The 12,875-nt window shown below is 41.2% G+C and overlaps 1 non-coding gene across 1 annotated transcript; it reads left to right on the top strand.

Moving 5' to 3' along the window:
* Positions 1 to 8,345: 8,345 nt before the first annotated feature.
* Positions 8,346 to 8,449, top strand: LOC138379381 (small nucleolar RNA U13). Its single transcript, XR_011232141.1, has one exon. It is a non-coding gene; the product is annotated as a small nucleolar RNA U13 (small nucleolar RNA).
* Positions 8,450 to 12,875: the final 4,426 nt, after the last annotated feature.

Genomic DNA, 12,875 nt, shown 5'->3' with positions numbered 1-12,875 from the left:
TAAAATATATATATACAAAAAATTAGCCGGGCATGGTGGCACATGCCTGTAGTCCCAGCGACTCGGGAGGCTGAGGCAGGAGGATCGCTTAAGTCCAGGAGTTTGAGGTTGCTGTGAGCTAGACTGATGCCACGGCACTCACTCTAGCCTGGACAACAAAGTGAGACTCTGTCTCAAAAAAAAAAAAAAAAAAAAAAAAAAAAAAAAAACACAGTAGTTGAGCGAGGGGTGGACATTCAGTGAAAGGGCCATCTGAGACCTCCATGTTTCTGTACACCCTAAAGACATCACTGCAAGGCAGCACAGTACAGAAACAACATTAGAACAAGAAAGAATAGTGGAGGTCATTAGAAGTCTTCTGGACCCCTCCTTATTTTAGTTGAATTGATTGCTATTGCTATTGAAAACTATTGCTGCTCATAATTACAATCCTGAGTCATTAAGAAATAGTTATTATGTCAAAATACTATGTTTAAAAAGGTTAAAAAAGTAAAAATAAATGTAATGGCATTTACACACACCAACTTCTATTTTACGAAAATTTTTCTTCTGTAAAATATCTTGTTTTCTGATGAGGTCAGATATGTAAGTCTCTATGGTAAAACTTGCTAATAATATTAGTAGAGGACATTTAGCTTTTTCGAAGTCTAATATCTCTTTTCATTCTCACACTTCTCCTATGAGATTGCCAGGACACATATTTGCTACAATTATCCCCACTTTGTAGATTTGTCTCAATGAAGCTGCTTAAAGTTGGCAGAGCCCCTGATAAAACCTGGGTCTCTCTCTCTCCCTCTCTCTTTCTCTCTCTCTTTTTTCAGTAAAATGATCTTTTCCTTTGGGTAGATGTTTATCACAGCACAATTCACAATTGCAAAGATGTGGAACCAACTTAAGGGCCCATCAATTCACAAGTGGATAAAGAAAATGTGGTATATACATACCATGGAGTACTCAACTATAAAAAAGAATGAAATAATGTCATTTGCAGCAACTTGGTTGGAACTGGAGACCATTATCCTAAGTGAAGTATCTCAGGAATGGAAAAAGAAACACTACATGTTCTCACTAATAAGTGGGAGCCAAACAGGGGGTACACACAGGCACAAAAAGATGTAAAGAACATTGGAAACCAAGAAAGGCGAGGGGAGGACAGGGGTAAGGGATAAAAACTTACCTATCGGGTACAATGAACACCATTCTGGGGACAGGCACACTAAAAGAGATTCCTCAAAGAACTAAAAGTAGGACCTACCATTAGTAGCAGTCCCACTACTGGGTATCTACCCAAAGGAAAAGAAGTCATTTTATCAAAAAGACACCTGCACGTGAATGTTTATAGCTGCAGAACTCACAGTTGCAAAGATGTGGAATCAACCCAAGTGCCCATCAATTCGTGAGTGGATTAACAAAATGTGATATATGTATATGTATACCACAGAGTACTACTCAGCCATAAAAAAGGATGAATTAATGCCTTTTGCAATAGTTTAGACGGAACTGGAGACCATTATCCTCAGTGAAGAATCTAAAGAATGGAAAAACAAACACCACATGCACTCTCTATTAAATTGGAACTAACCGATGAGCACACATGTGCACAGAGGGAAGTAAAGCTAAATGGAAATCAAGCAGGGGGTGAGAGGAGGGGAGGGGTGAAAATCTATCTAACAGGGACAGTGAACACTATTTGGGTGATGGGCCCACTTATAGCCATGACTCAAGCATTACAAAAGCAATCCATGTAACCAAAAATATTTGTACCCCCTTAATATTTTGAAATAGAAAGAAAGAAAGAAGACAAAGAAGTTAAACTGCTGGAATAAATGGCAAAATAAACAAAACAAGCATAAATAAATAATCAATCAATCAATCTACAATCTGAGTCACCTAATGCACAACTCTGGGCATTTCTGTGTTTCACTGCCTAGTAGCTTCTTTGAGTGTGGGGGAGAATGCTAGGAAAGGACATGAGTACCTAAGAACATCTGCCTATGCAATACCACTTATGCATTCATTCATTCAACAAATATTCACTAAGCATCTGAATCAGGTAGCTATTGCCACAAAAATACCGCAAAAAAAAAAAAAAGAAAGAAAGAAAAAAGAAAAAACCCAAACTACATAGTTTTAAACAACAGTCATTATATGTACTCTCACAGATCTGTGTGTTGGATGAAGGTCAGCTGATTTAGGGTGGGCTCAGCTGAGCAACTCTGCTGATCTCACTGGGGGTGGGCTGATCTGGCCCAGTTCAGCGGTGGCGGTTCCACTCTGTTCCACATGTCTCATCTTCCTCTGGGGACTAGAAGGTGAGTCCAGTCATGTACCTCTCATGGCAACGGCAGAGGCACAAGAAGAAAAGCCTCATTTTCAAGTGCTTTCTAAGCTTTTGGTCTGCCTTTTTAAACCTCCGGCCTGCTAACATTCCACTGGCCAAAGCAAATCACGTAGCCAAACTCCAAACCAAGAGGCAAGAACATAGATTCTGCCTCCTTAATGGGACAAACTGCAGAGTCAGATGGCAAAGGATGTAGATAAGGGATGTGAATTGGGCCCATTGATGCAGTCAACAGCACCTACCATATTCCAGACACTGTGCCAGGCACTGAGGAAACAGTGCTGACCATGACAGAAGCTGGCCTCCCCGAGCTTACAGTCAAAAATGATGATTACACATTCACCCATATGAATTCCACTGCAGCCTGCTCCAATTGTAATCAAAATTTAATAATGAAGGTAAATCTGCTACCCCCTTTGCATTTCTGAGAGGAATATGTGCTTTGAGGGGTTATTCATTATTTTGAAGATTCTTCACACTGCTCCCCTTCTATTATGCATTATCACAATGATCTCATATGACGTATTCATTCAAGTGAATAATTGTATTTATTTAGAGAACCAATAAAATAGTGCTTCTTTGCTGTTTTGGCTACGTGTCAGTGTGAAATTCAGCAGGTAGGATGGAAAAACCCTCACCTTCAGAAGCTAAAGATCTGAGTTCCAGGGCTCCATCCCTTACAAGTATCGTGATAACAATCTTGTTTGCATCACAAGAGTTGTCACTTATTTCAAAAACATTTACTGAGAGCTATCTATGTACCAGGCTCAGTGATCAGGGTTTTTACATCTAATGACTCATCTAATCCTCATGATAACCTTGTGAGTAAAACTAGTACAAGATTTATCCCATATTCAACAAACGGTTATTAAAGCACTAATTATATGGCAGGGCACTGGGCCTGCCAGATGAGAAATATATATTTCTGGCACTCCAGCAGCTAACATTCTATTATGAGACAGACCTGTAAACAATACAATTAAAATATAATGAGGTAAGCACCTTTATAGGAGACAATGTATTTTAAAACATTATGCAAATATAAGGTATTTAATTAAGCATAGCTGCAGGTCTCAAAGACCTCATCCTGTTTTCAGAAGTGCCTAATTTATCTACAAGGAAGTCTGTGGTATTGAGACAATTTGAAGCGGATGGAGGAATACCCTGAATCCAAAACCATATGCCATCACTGTTTCCACTTTCTGAGAAAATATGATTAAGAGGGAAAATAAAAGCATGATGCTTGCCAGCCCAGCAGATAAGTGACGATGTTTGGGGATTCGAGAAAAGACTCAAGAAATACATGTGCCCAGGACAGGGAATAAGAAAACAGGAGTAAAAATTTCTAAAAGCCCACAGACTGAGAGAACTCAGGGCATAAACCTAAAAAAGGAAAGTAGAGCATGGAGTGACCTTCTCTGGGTGCCAGTTGTAACTTCCTTGATAGGAAATCAATGTCCATGAATTCCAGACACAAACAAGAGTTTGTTTATCAGCTCCAGCACTTTACAAATAATTGTTTAGACAAACAACCAACCTTCTCCCTGCAAACTTTTCCCTCCTGTACTTTTTTCATTACTTCCCTAAATATTTCCTAAAGTAAGCATGCTAATCGCTGGAAGTTACATGATGACATCAGCCACTGAATCAGCTTATCTTATCAAAAACTTTCACTGACAAATACAAAACGTTTTTAATAAAGCACATACCCTCAGACATAAAAAGAGTTATTTATCACAAGCTTAAAACCCCTACAAAGCCCAATCACTGATGATTAGAGATGTTACTTAGAATATCAGTGCCACAATCTCGGTACTGCTTTCATTAAATGACTTTGCCAAAGTTATGAAAGCTTCAAAATTCCATGAAAAATGGGTGTCACTAACAATACTATGTATAATTAAGCACATATTGCTGTGCAGTTGGAAAATTCCATTGTCACCTGCATCAGCCTCAAAGATCGATTTGCATACATGGATCAAAGGGAAACTTACTGCTTGCTAGTTCATTTAAAAGTGAACCAGGAGGATTTTAAGATCTTATTAAATCCCTCAAATTAATCAGAATAAGAATGTTTTGACTTGTAAACAGTAAAGTGTTTTATAAGGGATTATGAGGGAGCTGCATTCATCTATTGCTTGAGTTTAACTTTTCTGATGTGTGCACTTTCATTCGTTGTCTCTCTCAAGCCTCAATATTCTTAAACCTTGTTCAAATTAATGATATATTTTAAAGTCAAATCAAAATTATATTATTCCATTCAATTTAGCATGCAAGGCTTAAGCAGGTCCTCCAGAAGTGCAGGAGTGGAGAAAATATTGCTGATGTGAAGTAGCAACTAAAGCCCGCTCATCTGCATTTTGCGCAACATCCTTTCCCTCATCGGGGGTCTGAGCAAGGGACAGGCCAGGCTGAGTAGGAATGGAAATCAGAATCCAGGGTGAAGGACAAAGACCCACTCCTGTTGGTGATAGGCGGTCATTTTGACCTATTGTCTCTTAGCTCCAAGCCCACTGTCCTATGATCCTAGAGCTGGAACTCTGCAAGCCACATTTCTCTGAGTCCCTTGCTAGCAGGCTTCCTATCCAACTCCACCAGCAGGAGATTGAACATGGAGGATCTTCTAGAGGAGATGAGAGCATGGCTAGAGGGGGAAAGGGACTTCCTACCTCTTTCCTAGTTTCTGTCAGCATCTCTCTAATAGCAGCCTCACCTCGTACCCTTAGAGATGCCAGCAGCAGCTGGAGGAGCAGCCATCTGTGCTCCCTAACTCACTGGCCATGCCATCTGGGCTATTGGAGCACCCCCTGGTTCACCGCCTCATTGGCCCAGGCACCAGCGGCAAGGCACCTGCCCCTCAGAGGTCCAGACACCAGCCCCAGCAGGGACCTTCTCAAGCTCCTGGGTTCTAAAACACCACTTCTTCCCTCTTGTTCTCTCATCCCAGGGGTAATAACTGCTTCCTGCAATTATTCTCCTCTGGTTTCCCTCAGCCTCCCCGTTTGCTCTTTAGCCTTTCGATGCCAGGATAGCCAATTAAATCCCTTCCATTTAAATTCCTTGCATAGGTTCTCTTTTCTCAGCTAGATCCTGACTGATATATTCACCAAGGCAGTGATTGTCAATAAAGGAAAAGAGTGGATTTTTCCATTGCTGGTGAGAGATTGGGGAAAGGATCAATACGTTATTTTTAGAAGCTGTAGAGGTGATTCTGATAATATTGCAGTTGCCCGCCATTATTCTTTCTGATCCTTCAACTGTAACGTGGTTTCCAAGCCATCTTACAAGGGCACACTGTGTATATCTAAAGGTAGCTCCCATAGAAGAGATACAGATGGTTGCTGACTTATGATGGTTTGACTTACAATTTTTTGGCTCTACAGTGTTGTGTAACTTAGGGTCTTTCAGTAGAATCCATACTTCAAGTGCCCATACAACCACTCTGTTTTTCACTTTCAGTACAATTTCAATAAATGACATGAGCTATTCAATACTTTATTATAGAATAGGCTTTGCATTAGATGATTTTGCCCAACTGTAGGCTAATGAAGTGTTCTGAACACATTTAAGGTAGGCTAGGCTAAGCTATGCTGCTCAGTAGGTTAGGTGTATTAAATGCATTTTTGATTTACAACATTTTAAACTTAGGATGGGTTTGTCAGGATATAATCCCATTGTAAGTCAAGGAGCATCTGTGTATAGGAGTCTTCAAGGAGTCCCTTTAAGCATTAACGCCACAGGTAAACCCATCAATTGCACACGTGTCAATAGTGGTGATTTGGAATGATGCTAGACCAAGTATGACCATACCTCTCTCACCATTCCTTTCAAAGGCTGCATCCACTGCCAGTCAAGAGAGGTGGCAACCTGTGAGTTACCAACTCTCACAGGAATTAGAGGCCATACATATAATCATGCCTATACTCTGACATGAGGGCACAGTCAACCCCACCAAGGAGAAAGGTTAGCAGAACTTTAGCCCACGGCTTAGGAAATGGTTCTCAGCCCTCAAGATTTAACAACCCCATCAGTAACTGCACTCTAGAAAATAGGACTGCACACCTTCCACCCCAGCACAGACCATAGTGCAGAAATGAATTCAAGCTAAAAGACTCATTTAAAAACTGGAAACTCATATTGGTTTTCACACAAAAATGCCATAATTATGTTGTTATATCTGTAGGGTATCTTTATTTCTCTAGTGTGTTGGTTGTGTTGTATTTTGATTAAATATTAACCACCGAATATTTCAAGAAATGTAGAAAGACGATTTCCTAAGTAAATAACTTTAGTTTTTAAAAAAAAGATCACTCCTAAAAATTATTAATGCAATGCATCGAGGTGAACACTTGAAAACTAAGCTCAGGCAGATGTTGATGGTATCATTTAGCTCCCCTTTCTGGGCATCACTGGGCCCCTCATGCCCAGAGCTAATATGACCTCAAGAAAATGAAGCCAGTCTTTGGTTCAGTGATTTAGAGGTGGTAGGGGGAGTTGGGAATAAATGCTAATGGTTTTCAGTCAAACCCAAAGCAAAATACAAGCCAGCCAAAGTAAATATTTCTTTTTCTTACGCTTCCAGTTGACATTTGTGTGGCAGGATAGGGCCTTACCCTGATAATTTTTTGAGTTAACAGCCCCAGCTTTAGTTTACCTTTTAGTGGGGAAAAACACATGAACTCATATAAAGGAAATGGAGCAGAAGACAAATGTTTCACAACGGTGCTATTTTATTTACCAATTCCTTAGGCTAGCTGCCGGCTTATCTTAAATTCTAGTCTTTACCACTCCACCTCCACCACACACAACACGGGTCCCCTTCGGACACCCAAAGCTCTGCACATCAGCACTTTCTCCAGTATTTACCACTGTTGTTCTTGACTCTTCTTTACTACTTGCCTTTCAAGTAGGGCTGATAGCATAAACCCTAATTTATGGGGCAACTTGCATTCAGTGTAACAGCTCTTAAGTTGTATCGAACAGGCAGAAAAAAATATTTTTTGATAAATTTGTCAGCTTAAATTTGTTGATATTTTCCCTGTCAATTGTGGGAAAATCATACGTAAAGTATATAAATGTAATCATGCATGTTTTCTGATAATTGTTTTGAGATGTCTTTGACATTTGTTAAATATGCCTCCCAAAATCCTGCAAGTTTATCTAAAGAATGGGCAAGGGGCCAATGTCGGCTGGTATAACAGATCAGTTTGCACACAGGGTACATTCTTTCTCAATTTGTCTACTTGTTTGTACTTGTTGAAGATATGCAAGTGTCCTGAACATTTATTATATGTTATATGTCCCATATATCTGCCTAAATTATCATGAATTTGAACTATAGGCCACTCCTAGCATGGTGGCACATGTACAGAGGTCCTTGGTGTGGCAGATGCTGTTGTCACCCTGTCCACATCCTCTTGCCACTCATTATTCTCTTACATGCCTATGACTTTCAAGGAAAGCCTCTGTGGCTCTCTGCCTGAAGGCTCTCTCTGTCCCACATGCACACGCAGGATCATGCTCTGTGTGCATGTGGGACAGGCTGGAAGGGCCAAGAATTAATACCCCTCCTGCAGTGGCTATCAACCAATGAAGGATGGGAGTGGATGGAGTCATACCCCAACTTCCTCCCCACTTAGGTGGGACAACTCTGAAGCATGTTGTACACAATATCCCAGAAGTCCATAATAGGACTGAGGGTCATGCACCCATGAGAATAACCCTATCAACAGTGTGCCTACGTTGGCTTCCTTCCCTTACCTGTCCCATTTCCTACCTCCTCTGCCAGCGCTTCCTGGAATCACCTCCCAAATAAAATACTGGCAGCCATATCTCATCTCCAAGTCAGCCTATGAGGGATCCCATCCCAAAACCACTCAGCAAATATTCTCAATGATGGACATAGGTCTTTTTGCCCTACAAACTTGAAATATGAAAGGTGTCACATTTGGGAATGAAGGAATAAAAATGACCTTGGATCTTTGTCCTCAAAATGCACCACTAGATCCTTTTGTAGTCGCAAGTGAGATGATTGGGTTTTCATACTCATGTGTGAGATAAGGCCTCTCTCAAACCTTGTTATGATGCCAGCACATTACCCATCTGACATGAAAAGAAAAAAATATATATACCACCAATTCACTCATAAGAAGTGTAAGCAGGCAGCAAAATCTACTATATATTACTAATAATAAAAAAAGACTTTTGACCCACAGGCCAGTGTTGCATTTTGATAATGAAACACCTTGACTAAATCGGGGCCTGAGCCAGTGGATTTGAGTCAACTGTTCCCCCACCACCCAATACAGACATTGGTAATGCTCTCTGGACAAGTGTTCCCAGCTCCTCAAACCATGTATCAATTCACAGCCAGGAATATACACAGAAGCAGAGAAGTCTCTTAGAAATAACAGTCCAAGATTCCAATCCTTTCTGTATGGAGTTCAACATTTTTAAAATCACTGCATGGTCCTGACCAAGGCCAGATAACAGGAAAGTACAATGAGGCCATGAGGTGGCAGAGAGTGACCACTTGATTGGTTTCAGCACCAAGACCCAACTTGGAAGGAGAGTCACTCTGTCCTCTGGGGGGCTGCCATTGGAATCTGTATCTACCCATGGACCACTCCTGATTGAGTCTAACACTGAGGGAAGAAGTGTCCTCCATTTTGTTCATTCAACAGATGTTATCATTCTGGGCTAGGCACTGAGGATTCAATGTTGAACAAAACATACCTATCCTTGTCTTTGTGGCACTTACATCAGAGTGTAGAAGACAAATACCTACAAAACAGGTCAATACCTTCAAAAGGGGATAACGGTAAAATCTAAACAACATTGTGTGTAAGAAGTTCTCAGTGCAAAGGGGCTGTATAAGGGGACAGCCAGAAGAAACAGCATGTGTGAAGGTAGGGAATGTGGGATTTTTAAGGAATAAAAAACTGGCGAAAAACCTTAGCCAATGTGGCTAAATTCAGGAAAGAGACGGTCATGGTGGTGGGCAGGGGGTGGGGGGACTCAGAACATTGTCTGACACATAATTCAGTGTGCAGTAAATATTAGCTATTGAAGGACTCTTTGGAAAAGCTCTCACTTCCTCAAATGAAACTCCAGCTTGGGGTAAATCTTTACAACCCAATATTTTTCTAGAAATGCTACTGCCTACTCAATGGCCATTAAAACTGTACACTAATTTAACAGGGGACCTAAAATCTAGCTTCTCATTAGAAATACGTGGGGAGCTTTAAAAAATACTGTTTCTTGCAAAGATGAACATCCCTGACTAACCAGACGGAATGCAGAAGCAGATATGAGAATCAAGCTGTCTTCTATTAAGCCAGACATTAAAGAGATTTGCAGAAATATAAAACAGTGCCACTCTCCTTACTAATTTTTTTTTTTGGTTTTGGAAAATTTATTTGGAAGATATATTTTAAAATAAATATTTATGCTAACATGTTTTAAAAATACTATTTCTTGGACACCCCCCAACCAATTAAATCAGACACCCTAGGAGTCTGAGCCTGAGTATATATAAAGCTCCCCCAGTTGCTCTTGTGTGTGGCCAGCTTTGAGAATCAGGACAATATCTCAACATGAATTAGTTTATTAGTGAACAGTTACCCAACATGTCATTAAGCCAGGCCCCAAATGGGATACAAGAGAGGTAAATTGAAATTGAAGTTGCAACAAGTTTATTGAGAGCCTGCTCTGGGCTAGGCACTTTTCATTCACTGTGTTATTCAGTCTCCAAAAAATTCTAGAACTCATTTCATTCCATTTCATAGATGACAAACAATTTCTATCCAGAGAAGCAAGTTGCCTGGATCATACAAGTTAATGGGGGGACCAGGATTCAAGTGCTAGTCTGTTTGTGTTCTAAACCCTACTCTTTATCTACTACCCCACACTGCTTTCTAAGAAAGTGATGCATGGTTGTAGCCCTTGGGAGGCTAAAAAGAAAATTAGAGACTGAAAAGGTGGTGGGATTGAGAAGGGTACAGGGGAGAAGTATCAGAGGTCACAATAAAGACCACACATAACTGGTCATTTTCCCCACGGACAGTGCTGCCAGGCAGGGCAGACCTCTAGGTAGCTTTCACTGTCTCAGAAACTTCTCCCCATGTTACTAAGGAGTCATCCTCAATACCTTGCTTTCTCTCATACCCCATATTTAATTCATCAGTAAGTCCTATCGTCTATGCCTCTAAACTATCTCCAGAATCCAACTACTTCTCATTATCTGCACAGCTACAAACCTTGTCTTACAGACTGAATGTTTGTGTCCTCTCCCATATGTTGAAGCCTCATATGGGAGGCTTCATATGTTGAAGCCTTAACCCACAATGTATTTGGAGGTGGGGCCTCTGGGAGGTGACTAGGTTCAATGGGGTCAGGAGTCTGGGGCCCCCATAAGAAGAGGAAGAGGCCCCAGAGCTCTCTTTGTGCCTCAGGTGAGGACACTGTGAGAAGGTGGCCATCTGCAAACCAGGAACCAAATCTGCCAGCACCTTGATGTTGGACTTCCTGGACTCCAGAACTGTGCGAAATAGATGTTTGTTATTTAAGCCACCCAGTCTGTGGTATTTTGTTACAGTAGCCTGAGCTGGCTAGGATACCTAGTCTAAGCCACCACAACTCCCTACCAGGAAGACTATATTCGCCTGCTTCTCATTCTTGCCCTAGACCATCCCACCTCATGTGGCAGCCAGAGTTACCAAGGGAAACAGAAATCAGAGCATGCTGGTCAAGCAGGCGGCTCCTCTCCAAATCCTCCAGAAACTTCCCATATCAACCAGACCAAAATCTCTACTCTTCATGGCTTCAGACCCTCCAAGCTCTGGGCCTGCCTGTCACTCTGGTTCCAACGCCTGCCATGCTCCCTCTCCCGCATGCTGGCATTTCCACTATCCCTCTCCATTTGCTGCTACCTCAGGGCATCACTACAGATAGATTCCTTCTATCTCGAGTGCTTTTTATCCAGATCTTTCCATGGCACCCTGATTCCCATTTAGCTTTCAACTCCAACTTCGCCTCCCCAGAGAGGCCTTGCCTGACCATCATAGCTAAAAGAGACCCCCTTCCACATCTTGCTGGTCACATGCCAGACAGTCAATAAATATTTGCTTACTGGTAGGCATGATTTTTAAAAAGTATAACTAACTGCACCCATGGCCAGAAGGATCATGATTCTTTAGTTGGAAATCGTATTCATCACACTCTGACATGCTCTTCAGCCTTGAACTCATTGTTAGCTCTCATTTCTCCGTTTGCAAAATAAGAATAACGATTAACAGGAGTCTTGAGGTGACCTTCTGACTGAGGGCTCCATGTGGGTTAGTAATTAGACTCCCAGTGCCGTATTCAGAAAGAGGGAGGACCCAGAGCCAAATTCTTTTCTTGTACCTTTTCCTTTGCATTTGATGTTGGCTTTTCATTAGCTTTTAGCACATTCAGAGAGGAGGCAAATAAACATTATACTGGCTGACACCGTATGAATGCTCATCAGATCCAGTCAGGGCAGGAAGGCTTGGAGCAAACCATCACGAGAAACCCTCACAGGCTCAGACCAGACTCTAAGTCCATTAATCTCCTGCAAGATAACCAAGTCCATTGCCAATAAAAAATTAACGACAACATTTCCTGAACTTGGCAGTATCTAAGAGTCCAAACAGACCCAGAAAATGGAGTGCAGCTTCTACTCCAGCTGAAAGGAGGGATATTGCCTAGGACAATTGATATGGTCAGTGTCTACTCTTCTGCCTGCCCTTGCTAATTGTGACATTGATCTGCCGCTGTGTGGTCCTCTCTTTTCTCCTCTCTGTAGCCAGGAATTCTAAACCTGTGGATACTCATGAGGCCTGTAGGTCTCTAAGTTGGATAGGAAAATTTTACCCGTTTTGCCCCTCTAACATCTAAGTGAAATTTGACATTTCCTTCAACAAACTGCAGCACCACTAGCAGTGCCTATGACTTTGTCACCAATAAAATTCATAGTTATTTTCATATCACATTTCGGTTGTTGCAGATAATCGCAAAATCCTGTTAACCTTCATCACTATTCCATAATTACAGCAGTCATTAGACCTGTTGCTAGACCTTGTTATTTAACATGTTAATAAGGAAGCAGTTGTATTACTTTATCGCAAACCTGTTTTTTAAAATATATTTTGATAGCTGTACTTCAATATAATCGATTTCCTTTGTTATCCTATGTATTTTATTTTATGCATTGAAAAATATTTTATGAGAGGGAGTTCATAGACTTCACCAACCTTCCAATGCTATCTGTGGTTCCAGAAAGATTAAGAATGCCTGCCCCAGCTCCTGTCTTCAGTCACACGTTAAAGTGGCCAAATCTTCTCACCAAAGCATCAGAAGTTTCTCTCTTAGGCAACTTTGAAATGCAGATAAGGTTTGTCATACCTGTCCCCACATGATGCCCCACTCTGTCCTGCGTCACTGTCCCTAGCAGTGTTTCTCAGCTTTTATGGGCTACACTACCCTTTAATGAACATTTATGCCCACTTTCAAT

This window comes from Eulemur rufifrons, chromosome 30 (assembly GCF_041146395.1).
Source record: "Eulemur rufifrons isolate Redbay chromosome 30, OSU_ERuf_1, whole genome shotgun sequence".
NCBI classification, from domain to species: Eukaryota; Metazoa; Chordata; class Mammalia; order Primates; family Lemuridae; genus Eulemur; species Eulemur rufifrons.
Note: the sequence above shows the minus strand (reverse complement) of the source record. Positions and strands in the feature narration are given on the sequence as shown.